This window comes from Saimiri boliviensis, chromosome 8, assembly GCF_048565385.1.
Source record: "Saimiri boliviensis isolate mSaiBol1 chromosome 8, mSaiBol1.pri, whole genome shotgun sequence".
In the NCBI taxonomy this organism is placed as follows: Eukaryota; Metazoa; Chordata; class Mammalia; order Primates; family Cebidae; genus Saimiri; species Saimiri boliviensis.
The window spans coordinates 106,796,492-106,816,886 of NC_133456.1; the positions used below are offsets into that span (position 1 = coordinate 106,796,492).

General features: G+C 41.3%; 1 protein-coding gene across 2 annotated transcripts in view; it reads left to right on the top strand.

Annotated features, from left to right (window-relative positions):
• Positions 1-2,050: 2,050 nt before the first annotated feature.
• FAM107B (family with sequence similarity 107 member B) overlaps positions 2,051-20,395 on the top strand; it is a 278,237-nt gene continuing 259,892 nt past the window's right edge. Inside the window, exon 1 of one of the 2 annotated variants that reach the window (XM_003930623.4) lies at positions 2,051-2,133. The gene's annotated coding sequence lies outside the window, so the exon portion shown is untranslated. Of the gene's footprint in view, positions 2,134-16,379; positions 16,396-20,395 lie in introns of those variants that run through there. The other variant, XM_074405004.1, reaches the window with a different exon arrangement.

Sequence of the window (20,395 nt, forward strand, 5' to 3'; positions counted from 1 at the left end):
GTGGAAGGATTGCTTGAGCCCAGGAGTTTAGGATCAGCCTGAGCAACATAGTGAGACCCTGTCTCTACAAAAAATAAAAAATTACCTGGGTAATAAAAAATAAAATAAAAATAAAAAACAACCTGTGAGTTGTGGTACACACCTGAGTCCCAGCTACTTGGGAGGCTGAAGTGGGAGGATCACTCGAGCCCAGGAGATTAAAGCTGCAGTGAGCTGTCATCATGCCACTGCACTCCAGCCTGGGAGACAGAGCGAGACCCCATTTCAAACAAAACAAAACCAAAGAACAAAAACCTTTCATCTAAACAGTGTTACTGGTGGAGCGTCTCTGACTGCAAGTTGTCCAGGTTCTTGGCGTTTTGAATAAAGAATTGGACAAAACGCACAACAAAGTAAGGAAAGAATGAAGCAAAAAAAGCAGAGATTTATTTAAAATGGAAGTACACTTCACAGAGTGGGAACAGCCAGAACAAGTGGCTTAAGAGGCCCAGTTACAGGATCTTCTGGGGTCCAAATACTCTGGACTCTAGAGTCTAGAGGTTTTCCATTGGCCACTTGGTATATACTCCATGCAAATGAAGTAGTGGCCCATGATCAGTCTGATTGGTTGCAGAAAGCAACTAATCAGAGGCTGAAGTTACAAAGTTACATTCCTATGCAAATGAAGACATCCTGCAAATCAGTTTGATTGGCTGTGGAAAGTAACCAATCAGAGGCTGAAGTGAAGTTACAAAGTTACACTCCTGTGCAACTGTCTGATTGGTTGTGGGAAGCAACCAATCAGAGGTACTTCCAATTTTTCATCTGCCACCCAGAAACAGGGTGGGGGTGTAGGGGGGTGGTTGCAGAGGGAGTAGCCTCTGGTCCTTTGTTACTTAGGTTCGGAAAGTTGGGGTTTTCCTTTTGATTTAGTTCTAAGAAATCAGCATGAATTGGCCTTAGGTTGCCTGCCTCCAGACCCTATTCTCCTGCCTCAACAGTAGTAATCTAGGACAGGCATTATTTCAGATCTAGTCTCAATTTCAAAAATTCCAAGCAGAAGACCCTTTACTTTGGCTCTTAAATAAACATGGCAGAGCAGATATAACATTTGGAGCACAATCTAAAACTTATAGTTTTTCATTTGGGTGTGGATAATCTGTAATACACACTCCACTAAAAAGTGTTTTAAATTTAGACCAAATTAGCTTGGCATATAAGACAAGAAAATATTAATGAGTGGATCCCTAAACAGGAGAGGATTTTATGATCCAAAGGCCCCATCTATGGGTTGGAATACCTCTTGATCAGTGTCATTTCTAAGCAGACAGATGTGCATTTTGATCTTAAGTCTCACCCAAAAGAAATGATTCTCAGTAGCCATTCTTCCACTGTGTGTTTAAAGCAGAACAGCCAAAGGGAAATCCTCTTGGGTACACCATCATTATGAATTTAGAAACTTTCTGATTAGTCTCTATCGTTTATTTTAGTGTCTTCCCCTTTTTGTTTTAATATGGAAATCTTAAGTTTGTAGTTTCAACAAGGGATTAAACTTAAAATTGAAGTGCATGAAGTTATTCTTCCCTTGATAATAATTATTTTCTGGTAACACAAAACAAAGATCTACAGAAAAAGAAATGAGTAACATGCATTATGTTTTTCACTGGCATAAGTTTTAAGAATTGGGATTGAACAGGCAGACCTGAGGCTGAATTTCCAACGTTCACCAGTGGGCTATGTGAAATGGACAAACTAAAATCTCAAGTGTGGTAGTTGGCAGAAGTCAGGCAGTTCATTGTGAGTAAAATGGATTGGTTTGAAAGTACACACTTTAAATGTGGATTTTTACCTCCTTGCCCAGTGGCTTTTAATCTGTGCTGTGTATCAGAGTCACCTGGGGAATGTTTAAACATCTCAAGGGCCAGGCCACTCCCTAGACCAAGAAATTCCATTTGTGTGTGGTAGTTAAGAGGGGCGAGAGAGTCCAGGGGTCAGTGTTTTTTTTTTTTTTTTAAAGTTTCCCAGGTGATTTTAGTGTGAAGCCAAGTTTGAGAACCACGGTCCTGGCGGTGACTTGATGTATGAAGCTCAATCTCTGCAGTTTTGATCTCTCAAGGTTTGATGGTTGACCTTGCAATTTACATACATGGTCTGGTAAGTGGTGTATCTTCTGCGAACATATACCTGCTTATTAAGTTACTGTGAATTGGCTCTCTCTGCTGAGTAGTGGATGGATTAACCCATATTTAGAAACAAAGAATGGCTGGGCAAATTGGCTCCTGCCTGTAATCACAGCACTTTGGGAGGTCGAGGCAGGCAGATCATCTGAAGTCAGGAGTTTGAGACCAGTCTGGCCAACATGATGAAACCCCATCTCTACTAAAATACAAAAATTAGCCAGGTGAGGTGGTGGGCACCTATAATCCCAGCTATTTGGGAGGATGAGGCAGGAGAATTGCTTGGACCTGGGCTGCAGAGATTGCTGTGAGCCGAGATTGTGCCACTGCACTCCGACCTGGGTGACAGAGCAAGATCCAGCTCAAAAAAACAGAAACAAAGAAGAAAGAAAAGAGTACATAAAGACAGAAGATGAGCCCACAATCCGATTACCATAATCCTTGGAGTTAGATGTTCTTGGATTTAATAGTTTTTCATATTTTAGAAAGGGAGTATGGGGCATATACCCATACCACATACCCTCCCTCTCCCACCATGAGGCCGGGGCAACACCCTGCAACACCCTCCCGAGAATCTAGGTCAGGTTTTGTTACCAGAATAATTCAGGCCACTTATTTAGTTACATAAAAGAAGTTTTGATTTTCAGAGTTTTCTAGATTTCAGGATTTGAATGAGAGGTTGCGGTGACACACCAGTCTGGGTGTAATCACTAATTGAGACTTCGGGCTATTTTGCAAAACCTCTGCCTTCCATCATTCTATAGACTTGTAGAAGCTGGAAAACATCTGCGGCCTCAGGAACCAGGACTTGAGGTGCCTCACTTCTTTATTTGGGCCACTTCCCTTCCTGGAGCATGGAGCAGGGTAACAAGAACTACGCACCTGGGAAATGCGCTCATCGTGTTGCTTCTTTCCCTGCTCAGGCACATCAGCTGTGGTTTTTCTTCTTCAGGTGGCGTGAGCTAAGAAGCTGAAATGAGCAGCTGCTTCTCTTTTCTGCCACCCCCACCCTCACAACTCCTTTCTCATCAGACTGAAAAAAAACTACCTTTTTCAGACTTTACAAACAATTGTCCTCTAAGTTTCTCTACCTGCAGTGTTTCAATTGACTGCAGAAGCCGCTGTTTACAGGGCTCTAGCCTTGTTTCCTTTTGAATCTTTTAAGACCTATTTTGGAAAGAACGGATCAAATGTTGGCTCCTTACTGGCGGAGCAGCTGTAAATACATTCTGAGGGACTTTGGGCTGGACAGTTTCTAGCAGGTGGTGAACTTGCTCACCTGCTAGATAATATCTAAGAATGTGTGTGTGTATCCCAGGAATTCAGGTGTTCCCCTCACTTCTAAACTCTTCCCGTCAGCTAAATATTTACTTATAAATCTCCATTCTTCTTCAATCCTGAATTAATAGGAGGTTCCTTGTTGCTTATAGAAAGGAATCCAGACTTTTTTCCTTGCCAGATATTTATATGTTTTTGCCTCTCCAGAAAGTTCGTAGTGTCACAGCACCTTGACCTTGGGCAATGAGTACTCAAAATTCTGATTCAGACACAGACTTTGAACATGAGCTCTGAAGTCTGCTTTCTCTAACAGTTTGTTGGTGATTTTTTTTTTTTTTTTTTTTGAGACAGGGTCTCACTCTGCTGGAGTGCAAAGGTGCGATCTTGGCTCACTTGCAGCCTCTGCCTCTCAGGTTCAAGTGATTTGCTTGCCTCAGCCTCTCAATTAGCTGCAATTACAGGCACGTATCACCGTGCCCAGATAATTGTTGTATTTTTAGTAGAGACAGAGTTTCTTCCTGTTGGCCAGCCTGGTCTTGAACTCCTGACCTCAAGTGATCTGCCGGCCTTGATCTCCCAAAGTGCTGGGATTACAGGTGTGAGCCACCATGCCCTGTCCCTAAAGGTTCATTCTACTGGAAAATATTATTACTGTAATATTATCCTGAATATACACAGATAGAAGGAGAAATAATGAGGTGAAGAGAGAGCACTGAATTGGAATTTGAATCCTAGGTTTGGCTGTGGGTAGTTGTGCTAAGACAGGTGAAGAGTTGTTCAACTTCTCTGACCCTTTGTGTTTCATCTTAGAATGCAGTTAATGATGTCTACCTAATAGGGTCATTGAGAGGATTAAATGGAAAAGTATAAGTAACATATGTAACAGAGTGCCTAGTGTGGAGCAGACACCTCAGTAATATGAGCTGAATCTGAATGGTGCTTTTCTTTTAAAGACTTCACTGATTCTCGCAAAGGCAAAGATTCTACGTGAAGGCAAAGATGAGTATTGGCTCATTTCTTAGCTGACGAAGTGAGGCAGAGGTGACATTTAGTAATATGCCCACCGAGGCCAGGAAATGAATTCAGGTATCCTGACTTGAATTTTTGTAACTTTTATGCTGAGAAATTCAGGGATAACACTTGGATGATTTGGAGGCTAGGACTTTAAAGTGATTGATCTTCAGGAAACAGACATTGTTTGTTTGACACTTTGAGCCTTTGAATTCTTAAAGGGATTACAAGAAACATTAAATAAAAATGACCTTACGCAATTGGAATTAAATAAATAGTAAATACAGTATAAGTTAACATCGCAATGAAATACCACCTTACCCCAGCCAGAATGGCCATTACCAAAAAATCAAAAAACAATATATGTTGGTATGTAAGTGGTGAAAAGGGAGCACTTATACACTGTTGGTGGAAATGTAAATTAGCAAAACTCTGTGAAAGACAGTATGGGGATTTCTCACAGAACTGAAAGTAGATCTGCCATTCAATCCAGCAATTCCACTACACCCAAAAGAAAAGAAGTCCTTATGTTTTTCACACGTGCACTCAGATGTTTATCACAGAACAATTAACAATTGCAAAGATACGGAATCAACCTGAGTGCCCACCAACTAATGAGTGAATAAATAAAATGAGATATATATAGTGTATATATGTGTGTGTGTGTGTGCACACGCGCGTGCGCGCACACACACACACACACACACATTGGAATGTGACTGCAGCCATAAAAAAAGAACAAAATAATGTCTTTTGCAGCAACTTGGATGGAACCAGAGGCCGTTAGTCTCAGTGAAGTAACTCAGCAATGAAAAAGCAAATACTGCACGTTTTCACATATAAGTGGGAGATAGGGGTGGGTATCTAGGGGCATACAGAGTGGTTTTGGAGACTTGGAGGGAGAAGGGTGAGAGAGGTATGCAAAAATCACTTATTGGATAGTTACCAGGTACACTAAAAGCCCAGACTTCACCACTATCCAATTCACCCATGTAACCCAAAGCCACTTGTAACCCTAAAAATATTAAATAAATAAGCAGTGACCATAATGTGTTCTGGAATGGCAGCTGTGATCAGTGAAGGACGATCTCTTTTATTTGGGGTGACTCAGTATTTCTGAGCATCCTTTAATTTTTCACATCTCCATGATGTTATTACATCATGTGAGATCTAGGACAATTTAGGTCAACTGTTGTGTCCAGCAACACAAAGAGTAATGAATGTCTTCAGGGACCTTTTAATTACAGCCACATAAACCAGTTCTCTAGAAACACCTGAGATGTTGACTCATCAGCATATGTCTCTGGACTCCTTATTAAAACTCTTGCAACTTGGTAACCTAAAGTAACGCATTTTGTGAGTTGTGCTTTTTTTTTTTTTTAAATTGAGACAGAGTTTCACTTTTGTTGCCCAGGCTGGAGTGCAATGGCGCAATCTTGACTCATTGCAACCTCTGCCTCCTGGGTTCAAGCGATTCTCCTGTCTCAGCCTCCTGAGTAGCTGGGATTACAGGCACCTGCCACCATACCCAGCTAATTTTTGTATTTTTAGTAGAGATAGCGTTTCACCATGTTGGCCAGGTGTATCTCAAACTCCTGACCTCAGGTGATCTGTCCACCTTGGCCTCCCAAAGTACTGAGATTACAGGTGTGAGCCACTGCGCCCAGCTGGGTTGTACTTTTTTGTTTTTTTTTTAGCTAGTTTGACTATTAGTCATTTTCCTATATACACTTTTCTATCGGGGAAAAACATAATACATTAGAATGTGATACTCTATTCTATTTTTAAGAGTTTTTTTTCCCACTTGTTTAAAAGGTTAGAAAATATAAGGGTTGTTTTCTTTTCCTGTTTGCACAGTAGTATCACTGATTTTCCTCTAACCTATACACTTACTGGTACACACCCTAAGTTACACATGTCTCTTCCGGAGGGAGGGAAAATGTGCAGTACATTGTAGGAAAAATCAATGGTATCTATTGATGTGTTTTAAAGCCTACTTACTGCCTTAATGAAACTTAGGCCTTCATGAGTAAATACCATATTGAAAAAACAAAAGGCCACTTAAGTGGTTTTAGTAATCATTGCAGTTAACTCAATGGATTTTTTTACACCTCTAAGAATTATGATTTAATATTTTTACTATACTTGACCTTAGCCAAAAGGCCAAGAAACATTGATTTATGTATATGTATATATACACACACACATGTACATTCTTTTTTGAGACAGGGTCTCATTCTGTCACCCAGGCTGAGTGCAGTGTCATGATCACGGCTCACTGCAGCCTCAACCTCCTGGGCTCAAGTGAGCCTCACATCTTAAACTTCCAAGTAGCTGAGACTATAGGGGTATCCCACCAGGCCCACATAATTTTTTATTTTTTGGTAGAAACAGGGTCTCGTTATGTTGCTCAGGCTGGTCTTGAACTTCTGGATGCAAGCAATCCTCCCAACTCAGCATCCCAAAGTACTGGGATTACAGGAGTGAGCCACCACACCCAACCTTGAATAACTTTTATTTAAAATCATTTTAAATTTACACAATGTTTGAAATTTCAAGAACAGCACATAGAAGTCCTGTATATCCTCCCTCAGATTCACCAATCATTATCAGTCCCTCTTAATTTCCAAGCTCTTTTTCTGTAATACATTTTCTTTCCTCAACCATTTGAGAAAATGTTGCAAAAAACACGATGCCCCGTTACCTCTAGATACCTCAGTGTGTATTTTCTTAAAACAAGGACAGTCCCTCCATAGCCACCAGACACCTATCAAAATCAGGAAACTAACATTGATACAATACCATCTCCTAATCCACAGATCCCTACTCAAATTTCACTAATTTAAAAAACAGTTTTAATTAAAATTTTTATTTTTATTTTCATAGCGATGGAGTCTCACTATGTTGCCCAGGGTGGTCTTTAAACACCTGGGCTCAAGTGATCTTCCCACCTTGGCCTCTCAAAGTGCTAGGATTACAGGTGCAAGCCACTGCCCTCAGCCAAATTTCACTGATTATCCTAATAATGGTCTTTGAGGTCCAAGATTCAATCCAGGATCATGCATTGCATACAGTTAGCATGTGTCTAGGTATCATCAATCTGGAAAAGTTACTCAGTCTGTCTTTTGTGGCTTTGACATTTTTCAAGTACAGGCCTGTTACTTTGAAGAATGTCCTCAAGTTGAGGTTGTCTGACATTGTCATGATTAGATTCAGGTGTATTGCAGGACTATCTCAGAAACGATGGTATGTTCTTCCCAGTCCATATTATCAACAGGCACACAATGTTCATTTAACCCGTTACTGGTAATGTTAACTTTTATCATTTGGTTAAGATAATGTCTGTCAGGTTTCTTCCACGGAAAAGTTAGTAAGTGTTTAGTGAAGGAATTTTAATAAGTATTAAGTATTGGTAAGGGTTGATAAGTATCCAATAAGATGTTAATAAGTGTTTTGTGAAGAGATAGTTTCAGACTGTATAAATATTTGGTTGTTTATTAAACCTCCGTTCATTAATTTTGGCACCCATAGAGGCTTCTTAATGGAAAAAAATATTAAGATGCTTGATTAAATATATAATGCTGCCGTCCCTTCTACAATTATTGGTTAACATTCTACTATAAGGCACAACATTCCCTTATTATTTATTTAAATCAGTAGGAAGTCATGGATTCCTATTTTATTGAATAAATTATAGCTCAGCATAATTACTAGCATTCTTTACTTTGAAGATCAAACTGACCTAGATTTGGCCAGTGAGAGCCTTTCAAGCTGATGTCTGTGATTTTTCACAGTCCTGATCATTCTTGGACAACTTCCTGCCACAAGAAATTCCAAGCTTATCTTGTATTTTTCATGCCCTAGCCATGGAGTTAGTCGTCCCTTCAAGGAGTCCTAGTTTCTTTTAGTTGAGAATGGTATTTAGAAACCAATGTTTAGGTATTCAAAGTGCTCATTGCTACAAGGGTGTCATTGATCCCAGACCCTCTGAGTGGGCACAGCTATATAAACACAAACACACCCATGCATATATTATCTGTATCTACATATTTTGGAAATGCTGCATTCACACTATTGCCTCCAATGACAGTCCAACATCACATAATTTATTCTAGTCTTCCTTTCTCCATATTTGTACCTACCTTCAACAGTGAGAAAGCTGGTTGCCTTTATCCTCCATTTACTCAATTTGTTCTTTGGGATGCAACCAACCTCCTATTCATTGTGGTTGTCTTAGACCCCAGAGTTTCTAACTCTCATTGGCCAGTGCAGGTCAAGAAACATTAGTTTCTTGACTATTTTACTGAAGGGGCGTTTACTTGCAGTTAAGTGCCAGCTGCCACTTAACCAGGAGTAAAACCCCCTTCAGTAAAATAATCAAGATTCATTCAAAACATTGTGGTGGAGTGCGAGGTGTCTGCAGTCAGAAGGTCAAGTTTGCATGACAGCTGTGCCACCTGCTAGCCATGCAACCCTGGACAAACTAGGTAACTTCCTCTAGTGCTAAGATACCTCTCTTTAAAGGGAGGCCATAGCAGGGAGAGATTAGGTCATCCTGCTGTTTCTTGCTGATTGGGGCATAGATCTTGAGTCTCAGAATGAAGGATTCTGCCCTCTCCTGTCAAATATCCATTGGATGAGCAACGAGCGGCAACTTCAGTTGGAGCATCAAAGAGGCTTCAGGTAGTGTGTGGCTGCACCAGCTGACGGAAGGGGAAGTATTAAAGGGGCTTGCCCACACATCAATCCACTTGGGATAATTCTCACCCACTGCAGAATAATGTACATCTGGGGCCTCAGTTTCTTTGTTTGCAAACTGAGAATGTTCATGCGGGCTTCCCTACCTTAGAGAATTGTATGAAGATCAAAGCTAATGTTCCTCAGTGCGTGAAGTGGGAAATATTTAAATAATACTTCCCACTCCCACCTGCAACCCCTTTTAAAAAATAATATACATTCCCTGTAGAAAGCCCACTAGTAATCCATGCCAGTAATCCCAGCCCTTTGGGAGGCCCAGATGGGAGGTTCATTTGAGGCCAGGAGTTTGAGACCAGTCTGGGTAGCACAGCGGTAACCTATCTTTACAAAAAATTAAAAAATAATAAAATTGGCCAGGTATGGTGGCATGTGCCAGGAGGATTGTTTTAGTCCCAGAGTTCAAGACTGCAGTGAGCTATGATCATGCCACTCTACACCAGCCTGGACGATAGAGCAAGACTCTGCCTCTAAAAAGATTTTTTTTAATTAAAAAAAAAAGAAAACCCAGATAAGCAAAAGTAAGATAATAGACATAGTCATCACCGATAGTCTCCCAGCATGAAAATAACAGTCGCTTCCATTTTGACATAGATTCTTTCAGTCTTGTTTCTATCAACTATAAATCCTTAATCCTCTCTTCTCTTTCTGTGCAAAGTGAGGACCAGATTCCCTCTGGGTGCCATTACCTGACTCTCCTGAGCCTCTCGCTGGCTGGCTCCGGCCGTACAATACCCCCACAACACAGTTGGCAGGCAGGCTGGACCCACGTGTGCACCGTGTGGATGATACACCATGCACTCCTTCTGATGGGCACCTCTGTCTGTAACTCCTCCTTCACAGGAGGCCCTTCTTCCTTCCCAGGTGCAGAAGGTCAGGGAGCAGGTTTCCTCGCTCTTTGATCTTAACGAGTCATTTACTGCAGAAGCTGGCTGGAGCCCAGACCCTAAAGGAAACAGCAGTACAAACCTTTCCTATTCCAGTGCTACTCATTGAAGCTTCTCTGGCAAATGTGGCTCTAGAATAGATTCAGAGGATGTGGGGGTATGTAGGTGTGAACTCTGGGTGGAGATCACAGCTCTAGGAGATGTACACACATTAGCTCATGGACATCCCATCCCTCCTGCCCTTTCTTTGACGTTGACCCAGCTTGTCCCCTGGTCCGCTGACTACATGCTTGATCATTGTGTAAATATTTTTCTGTATTCTCAAAGACTGCAAAACATGTATGAGTGCCTGGGGAGAAAAAGGTTGTGGGGGTGGTATGTAAAAGTTAGCTGCTTTTTCTCAGCATTTTCATCACAGGACCAATGTAAGGATGCCCATCCAAGTTCAAGTTTACTTTGCATCTCTGAATATTTCCTCTGAGGATTTATGGATGTTCCCATCATGTGCGTCCATTGGAACTCACCAGTCCAGGCCCCTGTTCTGGTACTGTCATCTTCATATGTCCATTCATTTAATAAACCTGTTAATATGTGGTAGGTGTTTTGCCCACATTTAGTGCTTGTTAATGATTTGAAATACCACTTTGAATTATGTGAGGTTTTTGTGTCTGGAAAGTTTTATTCACCAAAAAGGAAGTGTCTGATTGAAACACAGATGAGAGCCAGGTGTGGTGGCACATACCTGTGGCCCCAGCTACTCTGGAGGCTGAGGTGGGAGGGTCACTTGAGCCTGGAAGTTAGAGGCTGCAGTATGCCGTGGTCACATCGCTGCATGCCAGCCTGGGAGACACAGCAAGACCAGGTCGCTAAAAAAATAAAATTAATGAAAACAAGACAAAACCCCCACAAATGACCCTTGGGCTTTGTCTGTGAGCGTCTTGCTGTGTATTAGTTGATCCTGGATCAGGGTTAAATGCGTACATGGAGTGGAGGCCACCAAAGGGGATGTGGAAAGTGCCGAAGGAGGAAGTAAAACCATGTATCATCTCCGCCCCTTTGCAGAGTTTGCTAGTTTCATCCTCTGACGAGCATTCAGATATAGCTCATTTCTTTCATTTAAATCTATCACCCCTCTCCACCCTGCACCATTTCCTTACTTACCTTCTCACCAACATTAGCAATGCTGTAATCACTGCTTTGCATATAAATCCTCAGCTACTTTACGCCTGCCCAGTACTCTCCTGGCAAACTCTAATGAAATCTACCTCTGGCCTGCTCTGCTCCTGCCCCTGAGCGGCTGAACATATCTAGAGAAAAACATGAAGACTGTCCCACATCAACCACAGGCTCTCAACCCCAGGAGCCCTCACTACCTCTGGTAGACTTACATCATTTCTCTAGTCAATCGACTCTTCTGTACTTAGAGGAGACCACTTCACATCTTCTGTCCTTTCCTGATGATACCTTCCCCTGGTCCTCCCTCTCCGCTGATGACCTTCAGTCCAACTGAGAAAATAGAAGTGATGATGAGAGAAACTCCCCTACTTTCCCCACAAAATCTACCAATCTCCTTGCCATTGGACCCTCAGACTTTACTCTCTCTCCGGTTAGATAAGGATCAGCTTATGCTCATTCCTCCTCACCGCCTCTAGAACTTTGTTCCTGCCTCCTTCTCTCTCCTCTCTCCTCTCTCCTTGACTTCCTTCCTTCATTTGGATATTCCCATTAACATCAAAGATGTTGTATTATTTCCCACAAACAAAAACCCAAATCGGGAATCTCCCCAAATCCCCACTATTACCCTGTATCTCTGCTCTCCTTAATAGCAACATATCTTGAAAGAATTATCTCTAGCTCCTTACTTCCAATTTTTTTTCTCTCTCTTTCTTCTTCTTCTTCTACTTCTTTTTTTCTTTTTTGAGATAGGGTCTTGCTTTGTTGTGAGAGGCTGGAGTGCAGTGGCTTGATCATAGCTCACTACAGCCTTGACCTCCCAGGCTCAAGGGATCCTCTGGCCTCAGCCTCCAGAGTAGCCAGGCCTATAGGCTGGCACCACCACCCCCAGCTAAATTTTTTAAAATTTTGTGTAAAGACAGGGTCTCACAATATTGCCCAGGCTGTTCCCAAACTCATGGTCTGAAGCAATCTTTCTGCCTTGGCCTCCCAAAGTGCTAGGATTATAAGCATGACCTACTGTGCCCAGCCACAATTTTCTATTCTATGGGATAATAACGTCTTATCTAAATACATTATTTTCTAAAATGTAGGCAAGAAGCCCTTTGCTTTATATTCTTCTGTGAGCTTCAAATTCTCCCCTTTGCCTCACAGGAATGATAGATTGTATATTTTGAACTAAAATTTGAGCTGTAAATAGCTTCATGGAGAAAGATCGCAGAATATGGAGGCTTTTACTTTTTATGTGGCCTTGTTTCCTATGCAGTTCCATTTTCTGAGTACCCCTATTGCTTTCATTAGAACATGCTGACAACAGTAATCTCAGCATGTAAATGATGGGCGAATTTTGCTTGTTTATTTTTTCCTTTTTATTTCTCTGAATTAAAAACCTAATAAATGTTTTGTTGTTTTAAATAAAATATGTAACTGAAATGTTACACCCGCTAAATGAGGATTCTCCATTTCTCTCTCCCACCAGTCTCCAGTAACCACTTTTCTGCTCTCTGCCTCTACGGTAATCTTTTAAATACCCCCATGTAAGTGGAATCCCACAGTATTTGTCCTTCTGTGACTGGCTTATTTCACTAAACATACTATCCTCCAGGTTCGCCCATGTTGTCACATCTGGCAGGATTTCCTCCTTTTAAAAAGCTGAATAGTTTCCCATTGTATGTATATACCACAGTGGCTTTGCCCATTCATTCAATGATGGACATGTATGTTGTTTCCATATCTTGGCTTTTGTGAATAATGCTTCATTGAACACAGGAGTGCAGAGACCTCTTCAAGACCCTAATTTCAGTTGTTTTGTTTATATACCCAGAAATGGGATAACAGGATCATGTGGTAGTTCTATTTTTAATTTATTGAGGAACCACCACTTTTTAAATAGTAGCTGCACCATTTTACATTCCCAAGAGTGTGTGAGGGTTCCCTTTTCTCTGCATCCTTGACAACATTTGTCTTTTGTCTTTTTACAATAGCCATCTTAACAGATGTGAAGTGGTATCTCATTGTGGTTTTGATTTGCATTTCCCTGTGATTAGTTATGCTGGACTCCTTTTCATATACCTGTTGGCCATGCATATGTCTTCTTTGGGGAAGTGTCTATTTAAATATTAAAATCCTTTTCCCATTAATTTTTTTTCCCTATTGAGTTGTATAAGTTCTTTATATATTTTGGATATTAACCCCTTATCAGATAGATGGTTTGCAAATATATGTCCCATTCTGTGGGTTGCCTTTTTGTTTTGTTGATTGTTTCCTTTGCTGTGGAGAAACCTTTTAGTTTGATGTAATCCTACGTGTCTATTTTTGCCTTTGTTCCCTGTGATTCTGTTATACATCCAAGAAATCATTGCTAAGATCGATGTCAAGAAGCTTTCCTCCTATGCTTTCTTGCAGGAGTTTTACAGTTCAGGGTCTTACATTTAAATCTTTAAAACATTTTGGGTTGATTTTTATGTGAGCATAAGTCCATTTTCATTCTTTTGCATCTGGATATTTCATTTTCCCAATACCATTTGTAAAAGAGACAATCATTTTCCCATTGTGTATCCACAGCATCCTTGTTGAAGATGCGTTGATCATAGATATGTGGGCTCTCTATTCTGTTCCATTGGTCTCTGTGTCTATCTTTACACCAGTATGACAGTGTTTTAATTACCACAGCTTGGTATTACATTTTGTAGAAAGTATGATGTCTCCAGCTTTGTTTTATTCCTCAAATTGGGGATATGTTGTAGTTCCAGATAAATTTTAGGATTTGTTTTTCTATTTAAAAAAAAATGCCTGTGGGATTTTGATGGGGATTGTATTGAGTCTGCAGATTGCTTTGGGTTATATGGACATTTTAACAAAATTCCAATCCACAAAAATCTAGAATTTGAGTCACATTTTTTTTTTTTTAAAAGCGTTATTGGCTAACAGACTCTTCTATTGCAAACTTCTGCTTAGTGCTTCTTTCTTATCTGGTAGGTCCAGTGACTACTGTTGAAGGGAGGTAAGATTTACTCTTTCAGGAAAAGATTTGGCAATTTTAAGAAACTTGAGAAGTTTTATCTTCTTTGTGCTGATATCTTGATTGAATAATCTAAAATATGGGGAAAAAGGGAATCATGAAGATTCTTTTTCTCCTATAGGGAAAAGGCTGTTTTCATGAAAATTCTTTCTCTATGCTAGTGAAAAGCAGAGAGTAGCCATACAGCACACACCAGGCAGCCACTGAACACAGTGATGTGAGGACCCTGTAGCAGCATAAAATATGCCATAGTAAGCAAGGAAAACAGGATTACTATGTTGTATATAGAGTACTCTCTCGTGTAGACTAGAAATTATATTAGTCCTAGGATGGTGGAATTATAGGTTGTTTTTTTTTTTTTTGAGACAAGGTCTCACTCTGTTACCCAGGCTGGAGTGCAGTGGCGCCATCTCAGCTCTCTGTAGCCTTGACTTCTCAGGCTCAAGAGATCCTCCCTCTTCAGCCTCCTGTATAGCTGGGACCACAGGTGCATGCTAGCACACCTGGCTAAGTTTTTGGTTTTTTTGGAGAGGCGGGGTTTTGCCATGTTACCCAGATTGGTCTTGAATTCCTGGGCTTAAGTGATCTGCCCACCTTGGCCTCCCAAAGTGTTGGGATTACAGGCATGAGCTACTGGGCCTGGGCTTTAGAAATTTTTAATATCCATTTTCCAAGACTGTGTAGGTTTAAGTATATGATAAATAGCTTTTAAATTTACTAGATATATCTAATACTTTAAGAAAGTAGGGCCAGGTGCAGTGGCTCATGCCTGTAATCCCAGTACTTTGGGAGGCCGAAGCGGGTGGATCACCTGAGGTCAGGAGTTAGAGACCAGTCTGGCCAACATGGTGAAACCTCCGTCTCTACTAAAAATACAAAAATCAGCCACGTGTGGTGGCACGTGCCCATAGTCCCAGCTACTTGGGAGGCTGAGGCAGGAGAATCACTTAAACCTGGAAGACAGAGGTTGCAGTAAAATGAGATCACACCACTGCATTCCAGCCTGAGTGACAAAGTGAGATCCCATCTCAAAAAAAAAAAAAAAAAAAAAAAAAAAGTTACCATTATAGTTGGTTGGGGGGTGTCCATGGTTTTATTTTGAGCTGTCACCCTGTTATCTTCTTAAGCAACATGATGTCACAAAGGAATAGACACAGTTTAAGGGAACTTTGGTAACTTATCTGATGTCTGAAATGTCTTGGTTTCAAGTATTTTAAGTATTGACTGGGTGACTTAACAACAAACATTTGGTTTTCATAGTTCTGGAGGCTGGTGGTCCATCATAACGGTGCTGGCAGATCTGTTGTCTGGTAAAGGCTCTCTTCCTGGTTTGGAAGACAGTCATATTGTACATGAAAATGAAAATAAATTAATTAATAAATCTCTAAAAAACATTTAAAATTAGGTTAATTTTAATATTTTAGGAACAAAAATTAGAGTGGCTAGTTACTGATTTTTACTCACATTACCTGCTAAAGAGTTTATTTGCATATTTGAAGAATAATTTCTTAGTATGGATGAGAGTAAAGTTAGTATTTGCCAGCCTTCCTTTGATTATATTTTTCTTTCCTCTCTTGGTAATAGTTTCAAGTGCATGGACTTCCTTATGACCTTGGTCACAATGGGTAACATCTGAAACTAGGTCTGTTAATGTCTGAGTAAAGGTAAATAAGTAACCTAAACCAATGGAGCACTTCATCATTTTCAGACACAAAGACATATTTAAATCCTGAAACAAATTTAGAAAAAGGTGCATTACTACTTGTAAGGCTGGTTGCCTCGCCTGGAGTTCTGACACGCCCATCTCCCTCCCCGCTTGAAAATTAGAATACGTCAATTATTTAAGCTCCGTCTTGGAAATCCCCTTTGCACTCGGCACCTAGCCTGCCTGGGAAATCTCTGCACTCGGCACTTAGCCCGCTCACAGGAAGTTCCACCTTCCACTCATAGGAAGTCCCACCTCCCTACCAATAGCAGCTCCCGCTGTCCACATCCTGTCTCCCCAAATCCAATCAAACGCCTTCACTCCCTATAAAATCCCACTCCTGCGAGGAAGCTGCGCGATTTCCGTGGCCTCGCTGTCCGGTACCACGGAATCTCGTCCTGGAGCTGAGTAAGTTGGAATTGGCATCTAATTTTCCTGTGCTGGCCTCAGTGTCCTCGTTTTACTCGGCTCCTATCTTCAAAGAATAAATTTGACACTACTAAGAACTTAAAAAGAGTAAGATTTTGAGTCTATTCATTCACGGGGATGGCAAGCAGGGTGTTTGTTTGTTTGTTTTGCTTTTTGTTTTTATTTTGAGACAGAGGTTTGCTCTTGTCGCCCAGGCTAGAGTGCAGTGGTGCGACCTCAGCTCACTGCAACCTCTGCTTCCTGGGTTCAAGCAGTTCTCCTGCCTCAGCCTCCTGAATTGCTGGGACTGCTGGTGCATGCCACCACACCTGCCTAATTTTTGTATTTTTAGTAGAGACAGGGTTTCACCATATTGGCCAGGCTGGTCTCAAACTCCTGACCTTGTGATCTACCTGCCTCAGCCTCCCAAAGTGCTGGGATTACAGCTATGAGCCATTGCGCCCTGCCAGGGTCAGCCAATTCTTTAAAAATGTCAAAGGCCCAGCTAGTAGCACTTTTTTTTTTTTTTTTTTTTTTTTTTTTTTTTTTTTTTGAGCTGGAGTCTCGTTCTGTCACCCAGGCTGGAGTGCAATGGCATGATCTTGGCTCACTGCAGTCTCCGCCTCCCGGGTTCAAACAATTCTTGTGTCTTAGCTTCCTGAGTAGCTAGGATTACAGGCATCCACCGCCAACATAACTGATGGTTAGGAAACTGATGCAATCATCCTCCAACATGCAGAGAAAATCACTTTTAGGAAGGTAGCAAATAAAAGGGTTTTTGAACACAGGAAGGGGAACTGGGGGAATATCTAATAGGTGTCGGTTGCACCCACCGACAGCTTGTGTCTGTTAGCTGGCCTAAGTCTGCTTGAGTCTTAAAGGTTCCTAAATATACTTCTGGTTAGTATGATTAATTCAGGCCCAAGGAGAGAAAGCCAAGGCTATTGATAGGCAAAGAAACGAGGGCTTCTGATGCTGCATTCTGGGCTCAAATCTTGAAGGTGGAATGAACTGGTCTTAGGGAAGCCAACAGAGCAGCTGGGAGCCTCTAGGCAAGGGGAGTAGGAGTCTGAAGGCAAAGCTTCCTAGAAGGGAAGCTCCTGGATAAACCCAGAACTATCCCTGACAATGCAGCTTTCTGTGACCCTCCATGCATGGCATGGTCCGTTGGTTATTTCTAAAGCCTTTCTTAAGCATCTGATGATCCACACATATGCAAATTCCCCAAGTTTCTCATGGATCACAGCAATTGAGGGCTGTGTTTGCAGATCAGATATTTGAATATCATTTTGTGAATTACAGGTTATTTAGTAATATACATAACTCACCAGTAGCTGACAGAGAAACCCTCTCAGAGTGGCCCGATAGTAAGAGTGTAGCCCTGGACTTTTATTTTCCATTGGAAGAAATGGAAGCCAAGAGAGAGCCATAATTTGTCCAAGGTCCCACGGCTCCACGGTGACAGGGTTGGGACTAGAATATGAGACTGGTGACTTAGAGCCCGCTGCTCTTTGAAATGTATCCTCGTGGCCCCAAACACAATTGTTTTATCGTTCAGAGGCGTAGTCAGAGAAACAAGCTTATACAGAAATGTGATCAGCCAGCAGAGGGCAATCTATTGAGGAATGTTAAAAACATTTTTGATTCCCTTTTGGATTTAGCTTGCTACTCTCCATAGGGTATGAAGTCAGCCATCGCACCGGTTCACTCTACAAATGACTTTCTCTTTCAGCCACCCTATCAGGATCATAGGATGCTGGGGATAGTAACAGTAACATCTCATGAGATAAAGAATGAGGATAACTTCGTGTAATAAAGATAATAAACTTCTGCTTAGCTGAATGCAGTAGCGTACGCCTGGAATTCCAGTGCACTGGGAGGCTACAGCAGGAGGATTGCTTCATCCCAGGAGTTCAAGAGTGCAGTGAGCTATGACTGACTCACTGCACTCCAGCCTGGGTAGCAGAGCAAGACCCTGTCTCTAAAAGCAAACAAACAAACAAAAAATTTCTGCTTAAGAAATTGTTTTAAAATTTTAGGTTTTTGGTTTACTGTGAGTGAATATAACAAGCTATTCTATTCCAGTTTTTACTGTCAAAATATATAATGTATTATCAGTCCGTTTCCTGCACAAATGAAGTATATGCAGCATAATTTGCTCTTAGCTGCAAAGGATTCTGTAACCATCTATGCCTATGCCAATTTCAGTTCTCATCATGCAGTATGGATGAGGTACATTTAAAAAAACCTAGGAAATAATATGGTTTAAAAATAAATCCTTGAAATATATTTTTTTAAATGCTGCTGTCCCAAAAGTGAAATATAAAGACCATTAGGACAATTGTGGGTTTCACTAAGTGAAAATTTTTTCCTATGTGACAGAAATTAAAATTAAATTGTTTCCCCTGATTCACATAAGCACTATACATAAAATTAAAATTCGCGGTGGTTTCCCCGATACATGCGAACATATTTTCATTTGCCCCTCTGAAATCATTCTCTGCACTTCTCGCCCTGCTTTGTATCCCAGAGGCTGATCTCTGTGGACTGTGTCAGTGGATTCCTCTGTCTCTGTCTTTTTCTTGGGTTTGACCAATGAGAGGTATCAACAGATCAGGGGGCAGGGGGGAAAGGTAGCGTGCTTATTTTCCCCATTCCCAGCTTATGTCGGTGAAATTCCGGCAGTACGTTTCTCTACAATGTGTCTCATCTGCTTCTGTTACATGCTGATGAGCTCCAGCTCTTTCTGGGTTCCAGGTTCCCTTCCCTTGACCTTTCAGACCCATGGGTTGTGATGTTTTGCCTTCTCTTGTGGGTTCCCTTAATCCTGCTCACCTCTCTGTACAGAGTCCCTCATTAAATTCTCTTCAATATAATGCTTTGAAGGTACCATTTGTTGCCTGCTGAGACCCCAACTGACACTTAGGCCCTGACTGACATAATAACAAAATTATAGTGTCTTAGGAAAATGTAAATTTTATAGTGGACAGTCCTTTCCTTTGGGGAATTACAATTCATCCACAGTAATTTTCCTTAGTCCATGTGGTGTTTTAATGGCGATTTTCTATTTTCCTTATTTCTATCTTGATTAATTTGTGTTCTTCTGAACAAAAGGCTCTTTTCCCCCGTGTATTTATTTAAATCAATATGGTCTTGTGAATATTGATTTTTTTCTTTTTCTTTTTTTTTTTGAGACAGAGTCTTGCTCTGTTGCCCAGGCTGAAGTGCAGTGGTGCAATCTTGGCTCACTGTAACCTCTGCCTCCCAGGTTCAAGCCATTCTTCTGCCCCAGCCTACCAAGTAGCTGAGACGACAGGCTTGCACCACCACACCTGGCTAATTTTTTTTTTTTTGGTATTTTTTTAGTAGAGACGGGATTTCACCATATTGGCCAGGCTGGTCTCGAACTCCTGACCTTGTGATCCAGTGGCCTTGGCCTCCTAAAGTGCCAGGATTGTGGATATTGATTTCATTCTTTGGTTTATAATTCTGTTGTTATTATTTTTGAGACAAGGTCTTACTCTGTCACCCGGGCTGGAGTGCAGTGGCACGGTCTCAGCCTACTGCAACCTCTGCCTCCTGGGCTCAAGTGATCCTCCTGCCTCAGCATCCCAAGTAGCTGGGACTGCAGGCACCTACCACCACGCCTGGGTAATTTTTGTATTTTTGGTAGAGACGAGGTTTCACCATGTTGGCCAGGTTCCTTCCGAACTCCTGGCCTCAAGTGATCCACTTACCTTGGCCTCCCAAAGTGCTGGAATTACAGGCATGAACCACCGCACCTGGCAAATTCTATATGCTCATACTTTAAAAAATGGTTTTGTTGTTTAATTTGTTTCAGCTTTGGTTGCTGGGAACTCTTCCGGGTTGGATTTTGACATGGCATTATTCCTGTTCTTTTTTTCTCAGCCCTTCCTTACTTTCTGGGGCCACAGTATGTCTCCAGGTTCATCTTGTGTTTTCTTTGCCCCAACTGCCTCTCCAAAGTGCCCTGTTTTCT